Below are 13,759 nucleotides of genomic sequence, written 5' to 3'. Positions count from 1 at the left end.
GCCTGCTGCATCAGTCCAGGGGTGCTCTGTCTACTGTATCAGTACAGGGGTCTTAAGTGTGCTGTATGAGTCCAGGGGTGCTCTGTCTGCTGTATGAGTCATGGGGTGCCCTGTCAGTTGTATCAGTCCAGGGGTGCCCTGTCTGCTGTATCAGTCCAGGGGTGCTCTGTCTGCTGTATCAGTCCAGGGGTGCTCTGTCTGCTGTATCAGTCCAGGGGTGCACTGTCTGCTGTATCAGTCCAGGCATGGTGCTCTGTCTGCTGTATCTGTCCAGGGGTGCTCTGTCTGCTGTATCTGTCCAGGAGTGCTCTGTATGCTGTATCTGAAAGGGGTGATCTGTCCGTCCATCCAGGGACTCCACCCCATTGTAAAATGATAAAAGCTAGAAACAAAGAGCCTAAAACTATAAATATATAAAAAAAGAAAAAGTACTGTGACAGTATATTATTATTATTTCGTCTTCTTGTGTAGATGACAAACATTTTTATAGTTTATTAAACTGCCACCCTGTCTACCACTGCAGTGCCATTCTGTTTCCGAGATGTGCCATGTTGGAAGTTTAAGTGCCACATGTTTGTGCCGCCCATTGCTGTCGCTTAGCTTAGTCATCCAGCTACCTTGGTGCAATCTTTTGGCCTAAACTGGATGAAAACAATATTGTGAGCTGTGAGGTGGCCAAAATTGACTGGAAATTAGTGGAAATGAATGTTATTGAGGTTAATAATACAGTAGGAGCAAAAACAGGCCCACATTATGTGATTTTAGCTGTTTTTATGATTTAAAAAAAATATTATAGAGCCAACATAATCAGAGCCGGCCTTAGGCATAGGCAAACTAGGCAATTGCCTAGGGCATCTGGTATACCTAGGGGCACAAGCAGCTTCTGCTGATTAAAATGATATGCGGCATGCCTATATTCTGTGTGCAGCATTTCGTATGCAGATACAGCCACAGTCGCACACAATATATAGGCATGCTGCATATCATTTTAATCAGCAGAAGCTGCGTGTGCATCCTAGCCACATATCAATGCAAATAAGATGCATTTTCATAAAAAATAGGCACCCGACGTTAGCAGAGCTGCCAGTTGACTCACGCCAGGAACTATATGTGTCATTATTTGTATAAGGGCATTAATAATGTGTAACATATGTGTAAGGGGCACTATGTGTGTCATTATGTGTATAAGGGCACTAATAATGTGCGGCATATGTGTAAGGGACATTATGTGTGTCATTATGTGTATATGGGCATTAACAATGTGCGGCATATGTGTAAGGGAAATTATGTGTATAATGGCATTAGTAAGGGTTGGCATAATGTGTAAGGCGCACTATGTTTATAAGGACATTAATAATGTGTGTCATATGTGTAAGGGGCATTACTGTGTGGTATTATGTGTATAAATGCATTACCAGTGTGTGGCATTATGTGTATAAGGTGCTCTACTGTGTGGCGTAACGTATAGAAAGGGCACTACTGTGTGGTCTAATGTGAATTAAGAGCAATATGGTGTGGTGTAATGTGAATAAAGAGCAATATGGTGTGGTGTAATGTGAATAAGGAGCAATTCAGTATGATGTTATGTGAATTAGGGGCACTACTGTGTGAAGTAACGTATATAAAGTAAATTGGTACTACTGTGTGATGTAATGTAAATAAGGGACACTATCACATGATAAATTGTGAATAAAGTTGCACTACTGTGAGGCATAATTTGAATTGGGGGTACTATTGTGTGGCCATGCCCCTTGCCAGCAAAAACACATATCTTTTTGGGCTGTGCGCCAAATGTGCACACTGTTCTTATTTAAATTACATTGGGTAGGGAAAAAAAGGACTACTATGGGTGGGGGGTGATGGTGCTGGGAAAGGGGTGCAGAGTCAGACGCAGAACTAGCGGTGGTGCTAAGGGGCACCAGCCAAAATCTTGCCTAGGGCATCATATTGGTTAGGGCCGGCTCTGAACATAATTACAGATCCAAAACTCGCAAGGAAGTAAGAGGCAAAACAAATACAGATCCAAAACAAGAACCCAAAACCTGAGAATTGGGCCGGCGCACATCTCTAGTATTTACTATGGGGGTCATTCCGAGTTGTTCGCTCGCAAGCGGATTTTAGCAGATTTGCTCATGCTAAGCCGCCGCCTACTGGGAGTGAATCTTAGCATCTTAAAATTGCGAACGATGTATTCGCAATATTGCGATTACACACCTCGTAGCAGTTTCTGAGTAGCTTCAGACTTACTCGGCATCTGCGATCAGTTCAGTGCTTGTCGTTCCTGGTTTGACGTCACAAACACACCCAGCGTTCGCCCAGACACTCCCCCGTTTCTTCGGCCACTCCTGCGTTTTTTCCGGAAACGGTAGCGTTTTTTCCCACACGCCCATAAAACGGCCTGTTTCCGCCCAGTAACACCCATTTCCTGTCAATCACATTACGATCGCCAGAACGATGAAAAAGCCGTGAGTAAAAATCCTAACTGCATAGCAAATTTACTTGGCGCAGTCGCAGTGCGGACATTGCGCATGCGCATTAAGCGGAAAATCGATGCGAAGATTTTTACCGAGCGAACAACTCGGAATGACCCCCAATATACAGTATATTTAAATTTGCATTGAAGTAGCCATGTTGTTTACAGGCTATGGGGGTAATTCAGAGTTGATTGCAGCAGAAAATTTCTTAGCAGTTGGGCAAAACCATGTGCACTGCAGGGGGGCAGATACAATATGTGCAGAGAGAGTTAGATTTGGGTGGGGTGTGTTGAAACTGAAATCTAAATTGCAGTGTAAAAATAAAGCAGCCAGTATTTATCCTGCACAGAAACAATATAACCCACCCAAATCTAACTCTCTCTGCAAATGTTATATCTGCCCCCCCTGCAGTGCACATGGTTTTGCCCAACTGCTAACAAATTTGCTGCTGCGATCAACTCTGAATTACCCCCTATGTCCATTCCAGTGGTTGATGAAACCTCTTTGGTGACTGGCCACAACCCCTGTGGTGGATAGGCACACCCCTTAAACATGACCCCTGCTACTACATTCTTCCTGGTGGGCCCTTCATGCCCCAGTCCAACTTTATATGTGGACATACTACAGAGGGAATATGATGGTGCTGCAGACAGAGGATTGGCTCGGAATATGTGGACCCACTGTGTAGGGGAAAGCAGATGTAGCTGAGGATAGAGTCACTTGGAAAATCCTGATTGATTAGAGGAAGAAATTCACAGAAAAAAACTAAAGAAAAGCTTGGCAGGAACAAGGAGCAGCTATGGGGTCAGGGAGTGTTTCCATGGTGAGAGACACATGGATCTGACAATGAAGCAGCAACTCAGGAGGTTTCTATAGAATGCCAGTCACTTGGAAGATTGTTTATTGGCTGTCGAAGGCACATGGCCTGGAAACCAAGATGGCAGCACCCCAGGAGACAAGCTCTGGAGCCATGAGTAGCCATCCACCGGACACAGTGTGTCTATGCAGCAAAGCGGTAAGTGACAGAAAATCATTATTGTTAATTTTAATGGACAATATAAAGAAATAGAGGAAATCATTAGAAACGATTGTCACATTATTTCCAAGGACCAAATATTACTGAAGATGATATAATTTCCCTCAAACCACAATTTTTTTTTATAAAAAGGGTAAACTAATGAGAAGTGCAGTACCCATATGCCCCAAAGGAGTTAATATCATGTTAATATGTTAGGTTACATTTTTTTTTCTAGAACATTAAGAGCATTACATCATTAGAATTAAAGGGCATTACATCCATTTTCAAAGTTACTATTTTAAAGATAAATGTTATCCTAGAGTATGAATATCATTATACTGTAAATGGTGTTAGTATTCATAACAAGAAGTCTAATAGTAGTTTTACCCTGATTAGGGGTTATGGTGTTATATGTGATGTAAAAGTTGTTGTAATCAACGTTATATCTCTATACTGAGAGAAACAAATGTGTCATATATATTTATAAATGGTTAATTTAATGTATTTACACCTCAGAGGATTACAAATATATATATATATTTATTACAATTGTCATATCAATACTTTATTTAGTTACACTTAACTGCTTTGTACCATTAAAATGTAATTAGAATGTATGTACACATTGGCATACCCTCCAACTGTACCTTTTTGGCAGGTACAGTACCTTTTTTTTTGGGTCTGTCTCTCCAAACTTACATTGAAAGTATAGGAAATGGGGCGTGACCACGCCCCTTTTACCCAAGGTCACGCCCCCTTTTCTAATTTGTACCGATTTTTGTGTGTAAAATGTTGGAGGGTATGCATTGGTAGCTAGTTACTGAGGGAACATTCTAGCAACTCCTCTCTCTCCTAGCTGTCAATCAGCCAGTAGGGTAATTGCCAGTGGGAGGGGCCTATCACTCAGGTCTATCACCCAAAGTGAGATGGGGGTGATTGCCAGTGGGCGGGGCCTTACCTCACTAAAGGGTATAAAAGAGCTGTCAGTTACAGCTGACAGTCAAACTGGTGTTCCCTCCCTCCTGTGGTCACTCTCCCCACTGTGACCTGGCTGGCCTATCTGTAAACATTGGGCTGTAGACATGCTGCCAGGCACAGGGGGGCGGGGGGTGATGCCCGAGAGGGCTCCGGGTACTGGTGCAGGGGCTGCGTGCCGTGGCTGTTTACCTGTAGGCATAGGCATCAGGCAGAGACCTGACTTGCTGCAATAAAGTAGGCAGAGCCAGCATAAAAAGTGGGTGGAGCCAGAGATGACAGCCGGCAGCCACAGAGAAAGTCTCAGCACACCCCTCACACACAGAACAGACAGCAGAGAGAAGGCTGGTAACCTTTAACTGTATTTACTGCCAGCCAGGGAGTATTTGCATGGTCAGCAGTAGGGGACTGGAGGCTACCATGGCCAGTGACCGAGTGGCAGTTGAGAGACCAAAGAATGAGCAGTCTGACGCTGAGGCTTTGGCTGCAATGTAAAGACCTGTACCTGTCACTGAAATGATTGGTTTGTTAAACAATGCATGTCCTGTTTAATATATACATCATAAGGGTGGGTGGGACAATTCCATCTTGCACCTCTTTTCTTTGCATTATGTGCTCTTTGGAGCATTTTTGGGGCATAATTTATAAAACTGCCATCCTGTCTGCCACTGCAGTACCACCAGTGGCCTAACTGGTGGTAAACGGGGGCGTGGCCTCACTAAATGGGTGTGGCTTCACTGAAAGGGGTGTGGTATTGCAGGAAAAGACTACCTTATACCCCAGTTTTGCAACCTGTACTCTGAGACATTGGCCACCAGAGGAAAAAAAATAAATCCTGATTTATGCCCCTAACATTATTTGTCATTTTTCCTCCTTATAGTAATGCCCCTTGCACATTATGCCACACACTGCAATGGCCCTTAGACATTATGCCACACACCATAATGCCCATTACACAATATGCCACACCGTAATGCCCCTGACACATTATGCCAAACACAACGTAATGCCTGTGACACATTATGCCACAAACTGCAATGCCCCTTACAAATGATGCCACACACTGCAATGCCCCTGAGACATTTTACTACATACCACAGTACCCATGATATAGTATACCACACACCGTAATGCCTGTGACACATTATACCACACACCATCTTGCCTGTGACACATTATGACACACACCGCAATGCCCGTTATACATTATGCCACACACTGCAATGCCCCTGAGACATTATACCACATACCACAATGCTCGTGATACAGAGCTGGATTAAGAGGGGGGCCCCGGGGATAAGTACCCCTTTTTAAAAGGGCCCCCCAGCAGCCGCCACAGATCGGATCTCTGATCCGATCTGCGGTGCTGCACTCCCGGCTCCCGGGAGCTGGCGCGGCAGCTCCACATGCAGGGCAGCTGAGTTATGGCTGTCCCAACTTCCCTGGCGGTGGCACCGCAGCCGCACGTAGGGACTGTGTAGTGTGTCCAGGAAGGACAGCTGAGCGACGGCTCAGCTGTCCATTAATCTGTGCAGCAGCAGCAGCCAGTGGTTCAGCCATTGGCTGGGCACGCAGGCTGCAGGGAACAGGGAGGGCAGCGCATGTGGAGCCTTCCTGCGCCCAGCCAGCACCACTATACACTAGACCTACCAGCATCAGAGCAATAGTTGTGTGTATATATACATATACATATACACACACAGTATATGTCAACAGTATATGTCAACTTATACAACAACATTTCAGGGCTTCCCGTGCTGCCCCGCCACCACCCTCAATCCTTCTCCACACAGCCGCCTCCTCCGCACTGTGCCGGCCACAGCCTCCGCATCCACTGCACCGCAGACCACAGCATCCTCAGCACCGCCGCTGCTAAATACTGTTGGTAATCTTACCCTGCTGCCTTTCTCTCTCCCTAGTCCCTACTGTATGCCCTTGCTGTCCCGCTCTCTGTCACTCTCCCTGTCCCTATGCGCCTGCTGTCACTTTCCCTGTCCCTCTGTCACTCTCCCTGTCCCTGGGTTCCTGCTGTCACTTTCCCTGTCCCTCTGTCACCCTCCCTGTCCCTGCTGTCAGTCTCCCTGTCCCTATGTCCCTGCTGTCACTTTTCCTGTCCCTCTGTCACTCTCCCTGTCCCTGCTGTCACTCTCCCTGAATTTTGCCTCATTCCATGTGGCATAATGTGAATTTTGGCTCATTATGTGTTCTATAATGTGAATTTCGGCTCATACCGTGTGCTGTAATGTGAATTTTGGCTCATACCATGTGCTATAATGTGAATTACGGCTCATACTGTGTGCTACAATGTGAATTTCGGCTCATACTGTGTGTTGTAATGTGAATTTTGGCTCATACCGTGTGCTATAATGTGAATTTCGGCTCATACCGTGTGCTATAATGTGAATTTCGGCTCATACTATGTGCTATAATGTGAATTTCGGCTCATACTGTGTGCTATAATGTGAATATACACACACACATATATATTATATATACATGCGTGTGCTCCCTATCTGGAAGATTCTTTCCAATTTACCACCAAATTGTAATTTTCTTTGTAGTAATTGAAGACGTTAGGATTTTAATTTGAGATTTTAGGGCCCCACTGTCTTAAGTACCTCGGGGCCCCCCGAAGCCTTAATCCAGCTCTGCCGTGATATAGTATACTACACACCGTAATGCCTGTGACACATTATGAAACACACATCAATGTCCATGTTACATTATGCCACACACCCAGGGCCGGCGCCACCATTAGGCAGCTTTAGGCAGCTGCCTATGGGCGGCAGCAGCTGAACGGCGGCACTGAGTGCAGCAAAAAAAAAAAAGGAAGTGACTGCTCTGCGCTCGCCATTTGGGATGTCAGGCAACCACGTCCGCTACCCCCTAACCCGGTGTCAGATAAGCTATTTCCACATCCCCCTCTTGTGTCACTCACTTCCCCCCACCCTCCCGACCTGATGACCATGTATAAGATGATCTGCTCCCGGCGCCGAGTCCACAAACCAGCTAAGGAGGCAACAAATCTGCTGGAGCCCGTGGAGGAGGCGGAGGGCGGGACTTTCACCCGACGAGGAGAGGGATTCCCCAACCACTGGTGGATTCCCCCTACCGTTTATGACACTTTTCTTTAACTGACAGTTCGGGGAAAGTCGTGGTTGTCTTCACCGGGAGCTCGGGCTGTCCCCCGCCCCACCTCCGCCTCCGCACACCTCGCAACTCATCCTCATCCTGCAGTGCCGAGAGGTGAGTTGCAGCGCAGGGACGTGCAGGCGCCGCGCCATACATTGCTCCCTGGCAGCGTCCGGCGTCTGCTCTCCAAGGCCTGCATCTGTGTGCTCCATGCAGCCGACATTGAGACACATCCTACTACACCATGACCTCCGTGTGGGACGCTTAGGTTAGGTGTAGGTTGTGGGGGGGAGGGTTAGGCACACCTGGGGAGGGTTAGGCTGGGGGGGGGGGGGGGGGAGGAGGGCTATGTTTACGCTGCAGGAAAAAATCCTGACACTTACTAATTAAGTAAGCTAACCCTGATCCCCAACCCCCCCCCCCCCCAAACCCTACCACGCATACATACATACATATATATATATATATATATATATATATACGTACTGAAGAAGCTGGCAGCGCCACAAATGTAGTATTTTGGTATAAACAACAGTAAGGGAAAGATACGTTCCGTAGTAATTAACAGAACATAACCTGGTGGACACTCCCTTAGAAATATTAGGGCGTCAGCTCAGAGACCTCAAAAATATATATAGGCACTGGTATATATGCCTACTGGTTATAAAGTGGTGTGGGGGGATGAGGTACTTGCAAGCGACCAAGGTGTCCAATCAATAATGAAAAAACCAGGTACTAAAAAATAGTATGATTTAATTTTAGAGATACACAGCACTAAAAAAGGGGTAACAAATAAAACAATGATATTAAAATGCAGCCTAATCAATAAATATTAGACGGAAAAAAGGGGGCTAGGCTAAAAACATCAAAAGGCACACGTGTCCAAATACATAAAATAGTACATAAAAGCACAGAAAAAAACGGGTATAAAAATGCATAGGATAAAACATAGAAAAAGAGGAGATGAGGTAGCTTATCTTAAGAGGTTTGAGGTAAAATCAGAATAGCACCCAACGCGTTTCGTCCCTCATGGACTTCATCAAGGGGTAGTGTAAGGCTAGAGACAGAACATATTTATACCTCATTACTGGGGGAAGTGTTGCTGGCATCACTTCCTGTTAGGTTAATTAGTGCAATGTTAACATATATTCAAAGTGCATATATAAACAGATACTTGCAAGGAAGGTACAATGGAGAACACTACTAGTGTGTTCCTTACTCAAAACGAGGCATACTATTGCTAAAAAACATAAAAACCGGGTCCGTCCGTCTATTTCCGGTCCGGGCTGTGTGGCTCATGACATCCGCCCCACGTCCGCCCCACTTCCGGCGGCTTCAAAACAGTTCTGCGCATGCGCCGTGTGGGCAAAATGCTGTGAGGATGTCCATGTGTTGTCGTCTTCATATAGCGGCGGCCATCTTTTTGGTTGTCTAAGCATATGATCAAACATAGTTCTGCCGCAGAGGAAGTTCATGTGCTGCGGTCTATGTTATAATTCGAAGGTTGGGGATGCGTCCACTTGTCTCATAGGTCATTAGTATACAGGTGTTGCGGCTCGCCGAGAGGTATATGGAAAATGAAAATAGATGGGGATAATGAGTCAAAATGGTTGCATAACAACAGAGAGTACTGGAAATAAATAAATAAAAAATGGTACTACAATAGCAATGGAAGTGGAAATGAACCTATAGGTAAGAGAATGAGGATGAAATTAATTAAGAATAAAAATAAAAATAAAAATGAAAATAATAATAATAAAAAAAATAAAAAAATAAAAATAAAAATAATAATAATAATAAATAAAAAAAATAAAATAAAATAAAAATAATAATAAATAGATGAAAATAAAAATAAATATAAAAAAAAATAAAATAAAATAAAATTAAAAAAAAAAAAAAAATATAGAAAATATATACAGGGGGAATGAAACTGCACATACAAATAAATGTAGAAAGGAGGTGTAAACTGATGATTAGATGGATACTCCCACTATGGGAATACAATGCAGAGGTTATATGAAAAATAGATAAATAGAGCTGGGTGGATCTGGGTGGAATATGTCTTGCGAGAATTCCGTGAGAAAGGTGGGTGGTGCTTATGTAAACATCGTGAAGTGGGTCCTGTGTACTAAGGACCAGACAACATCCATACTTTACTGAGAAGTACCATTAGTTCCCTTTACGCCTCTGTATTTACAACACCCGGTCTCCCAAGGAGGTCTCCCATCCTTGTACTGACCGGGCCCAACCTTGCTTAGCTTCCAAGATCGGACGGTGTTGGGCGTCCCCAAGGAGGTATGGTTGTAATGTTTAGGGCTGGGTTTGGAGACGGGTCCTCTCATTTCAATGGATGATAATAGGAAATATCACAGACAAAGAAAGATGCAAAGGACCAAGAAAGATGCAATAAAGGAAGAATCTGAAAAAAATGGACTATGAGGTATGAGAGCTGCTAGTGAGAGAGAATACATGAGTTAAAACGTATTAGTGCCCTATCGTGTGCAATATTGACCAACACGCGACTGATATTCCCTGGAGGTCCCCCGTCCAGGTACTGATCTGTTCGAGTTACTGACCATTTTCCAAGGTCGGCCCAAAGAGTAAAGAGGTGATGTTTGTGCGAATCGAGAGGTAGAGGGAGGCAGGAATAAAATGTGGAGGTAGAAATAGCTTACATCATAGGAAGGGTGCTATCTCATATCCTTCGTTGAAGCCATCCGGATGGAGAGTGTTAAGTTCGTATATCCAATACATCTCTCTCCTGGAAAGAAGATTCGAAAGGTCTCCTCCTCTGGCTCCCAGCGCTACTAATTCAATGCCTTTGTATGTTAGTGTCTCTGGATCGGAGTTGTGGAAAAGATGGAAGTGTTTGGAAACTGCATGGGTGAGGACTTTGTTCTTGATATTCCTAACGTGTTCCTGGATGCGTATTTTGAGGGGTCTTTTGGTTTTCCCGATGTACTTCAATTTACATGGACACTCCAGAAGGTATATCACCGATGAGGTATTGCAATTAATAAATTGTTTTATCCGATATTCCTTTTGAGTTTCAGTATTCTGGAAAGACTTCCTGTTTGGATGGAGGTATCTACATACGTTACACCGACCGCATTTGAAGCTTCCTTTGCATTTGGGCATAATGCTTATGGCTTCTGGATTTTTCAACATACTTGGTGCTATTATGTCTTTTAGACTCCGTGATTTGCGAAAGACCATTTCTGGCTCCTTGGTGAGGTAGTTCTTCAGTATAGGGTCCATAAGGAGTATGTTCCAATGTTTCTTTAGGACATTCTTAATGAGGTTCTCGTGTCTGCTGTACGTAGTGATGAATTTGACTGTGTCCTCCTTAGTGTTCTTGGGTTTGTACTTGAGAAGATCCCTTCTTTCTATAGCTTTAGCCTTAATGGTGGCTTCTTCCAGGAGTCGGGTCGGGTAACCCTTTTCCTTGAATCTTCCTTTATATACTTCAAGTTGTTGATCTCTGTCCTCTGTCTTCTTGCAATTCCGTGCTATTCTAGTGAATTGGGAAAGAGGGGTATTATCCTTCCATTGTTGCCGGTGGTTGCTCTTGTAGTGAACGTAACTGTTCATATCCACCTTCTTTATGTAGTTGCTTGTGATGATTTCCTCCCCTGAGTGTGTTAGAACAAGGTCCAGGAATTCAATCCGATCTGTATCCTCATTGGCCGTAAACTTGAGGTTCATGGTATTACCCGAAATGTATGTTAAAAATTCTTTAAAACACAGCTGGTCTCCTTCCCATACCAATATAATATCATCTATATAGCGTTTATAGAAAATGATGTTTTGTTGGTATTGGTGGTTGCTAAAAATATATTCCTTTTCCCATTGTCCCATGAATAAATTGGCAAAACTAGGTGCGAAAATTGTGCCCATGGCTGTTCCACATATTTGAAGATAAACACATCTAAAAATGTAAAATAATTGTGTTTGAGTATAAAATTCATAAGCTCACATAAAAACAGTCTATGATCTTCTGTAATTTGAGGGTCCGAAGAGAGAAAGTTGTTGCATGCCTCAATACCTTTCTCGTGCTCTATACAGGTATATAAGGATTGCACGTCAATAGTGGCCCACCTATAAGTGTCTTTCCATTGTAGTGGTTCCAAGAAGTTCAGGACCGATGTGGTATCTTTAAGGAAAGCCGGTAGTTCCATTACATACTTCCTCAGGAATATGTCCACATATTCTGACAGGTGTGAGGTCAGAGAATCAATGCCAGCCACTATAGGCCTACCAGGGGGATTGTCCATAGACTTGTGTACTTTTGGGAGAAAGTAAAAAATGGGGGTAGTGGGGTTGGAATTGAGGAGATACTGGTATTCGTCCTTCGTGAGTATCTCCTTTCTGAAGGCCTTCAGAATCATCTGTCTCAGATCTTCCACAAATGGTTCTTTGGGATCACAGGGCAATGGCACATATGATGACCGATCGCCTAGTAGTCTGAGTGCTTCTGTGACATAGGCGTCTCTGTCCATGATGACCAACCCCCCCCCCCCTTTATCAGCAGGTTTTATAACTATGTTACGATTTTCTTGTAGCTGTTTTATTGCTTCCGTCTCCCTGTTGGAGAGGTTCTTCTCCTTTATAGATGGAATATTAGCATCACACAAATCCTTCTTAACTAACTCATAGAAAAGACCCACATTGTGACCCTTTGATTCCAAAAGGTAAAATTTAGAAGTGGGTTTCAAGCCAGATTTTGATTGTTCGTAATTCTGTATCACCGCATCTTCTTTTTTCAGGAAGTGACGTTTGAGAGTGATTTTCCTTATGAATTTATTCAGATCGATGAAAACATCGAACTTGTTCATACCCTTTGTAGGTGCGAATGAAAGGCCTTTGTTGAGAAGTGTAGTCTCGTGGTTTGTCAAGGTGTGACTGGAAAGATTAAAGATGCCCTTAGGTGTAGGGGGTTCTAGACGAAATTTCGTCTTTTGTATAATCTTTTCTCTCCTACCCCCACGGCATCCTCTTCGTCTTCCAATCTTCTTTTGCGAGGTGATGTGTTTTTTGTTCTTGCAGGTGTCTTTGTAGTGTCTCGGGGGTGGTGGTTCGTACCTGTTGATAAAAAAGACTCCTCAACATTAGAGTCAAGTCTCTGTAATGCTGTGAATCTGTTAATGGTCTCGGAATTGTGAGATTCCTGGGTCTCCTTGGTAGTGTTCCTAGGGCCTCTGGGTTTTCTGGGGACCGTTTTCCAATACTCTCTTCTTCCTTTGGGAGCCGACTGGCTTCCTCCAGAGAAGCGGTTCCAGTTCTTTACCATGTTGTTTTCATAGTCGTGTCTGTCTCTTGCGAATTTCCTTTCTTTGTTTCTGATGACCTCATCTTCTATACGATCAAGTTTTTTATTCAAGACTTTTTCGTTAATCCTGAAGTCCTCTTTGTCTTTATGTACTTCCATTTTCTTCTCAGCCTCTTTGATGTCAGCTTCTAGGTCTGAGATGATGCGTTTTTTCTCCGTGATTAATAATTTCATGAGATTTATTGAGCAGTTATGTAAGGTCTTGTCCCATTCTTGTACAAATTCTTGATTGTCCTTTCCAAAAGTGGGCTGTTTCGTGATCCTTAGGCCCCTCGGGACTCTATTGACGCTGACATAATGTTCCAAACCCCTTATATCCCACCATGCTTTAACTTCCTTGGTTAGCAGTCTCTCGATATTCCAGAACATGCTATCCAGATCGTTGGAGGTGGGTGTAGTTTCAGGGATAATAGTCTCATTGAAAATCTTTTGGCAGAGATTACTCCTTTTATTAGTGCGTTCGTTTATTCCAAACATACTGTGTTCAATACTGTTTCACTCCAGGCAGCTGGAAGCAATGATACCAAAGACAAAGATACGTACTGAAGAAGCTGGCAGCGCCACAAATGTAGTATTTTGGTATAAACAACAGTAAGGGAAAGATACGTTCCGTAGTAATTAACAGAACATAACCTGGTGGACACTCCCTTAGAAATATTAGGGCGTCAGCTCAGAGACCTCAAAAATATATATAGGCACTGGTATATATGCCTACTGGTTATAAAGTGGTGTGGGGGGATGAGGTACTTGCAAGCGACCAAGGTGTCCAATCAATAATGAAAAAACCAGGTACTAAAAAATAGTATGATTTAATTTTAGAGATACACAGCA

At 43.7% G+C, this 13,759-nt stretch overlaps 1 pseudogene; it reads right to left on the bottom strand.

Moving 5' to 3' along the window:
- Nucleotides 1-9,789: 9,789 nt before the first annotated feature.
- LOC134929961 (5S ribosomal RNA) lies at nt 9,790-9,908 on the bottom strand (annotated as a pseudogene).
- Nucleotides 9,909-13,759: the final 3,851 nt, after the last annotated feature.

The sequence above is a fragment of the Pseudophryne corroboree genome, chromosome 5 (genome assembly GCF_028390025.1).
Source record: "Pseudophryne corroboree isolate aPseCor3 chromosome 5, aPseCor3.hap2, whole genome shotgun sequence".
NCBI lineage: Eukaryota > Metazoa > Chordata > Amphibia > Anura > Myobatrachidae > Pseudophryne > Pseudophryne corroboree.
Note: the sequence above shows the minus strand (reverse complement) of the source record. Positions and strands in the feature narration are given on the sequence as shown.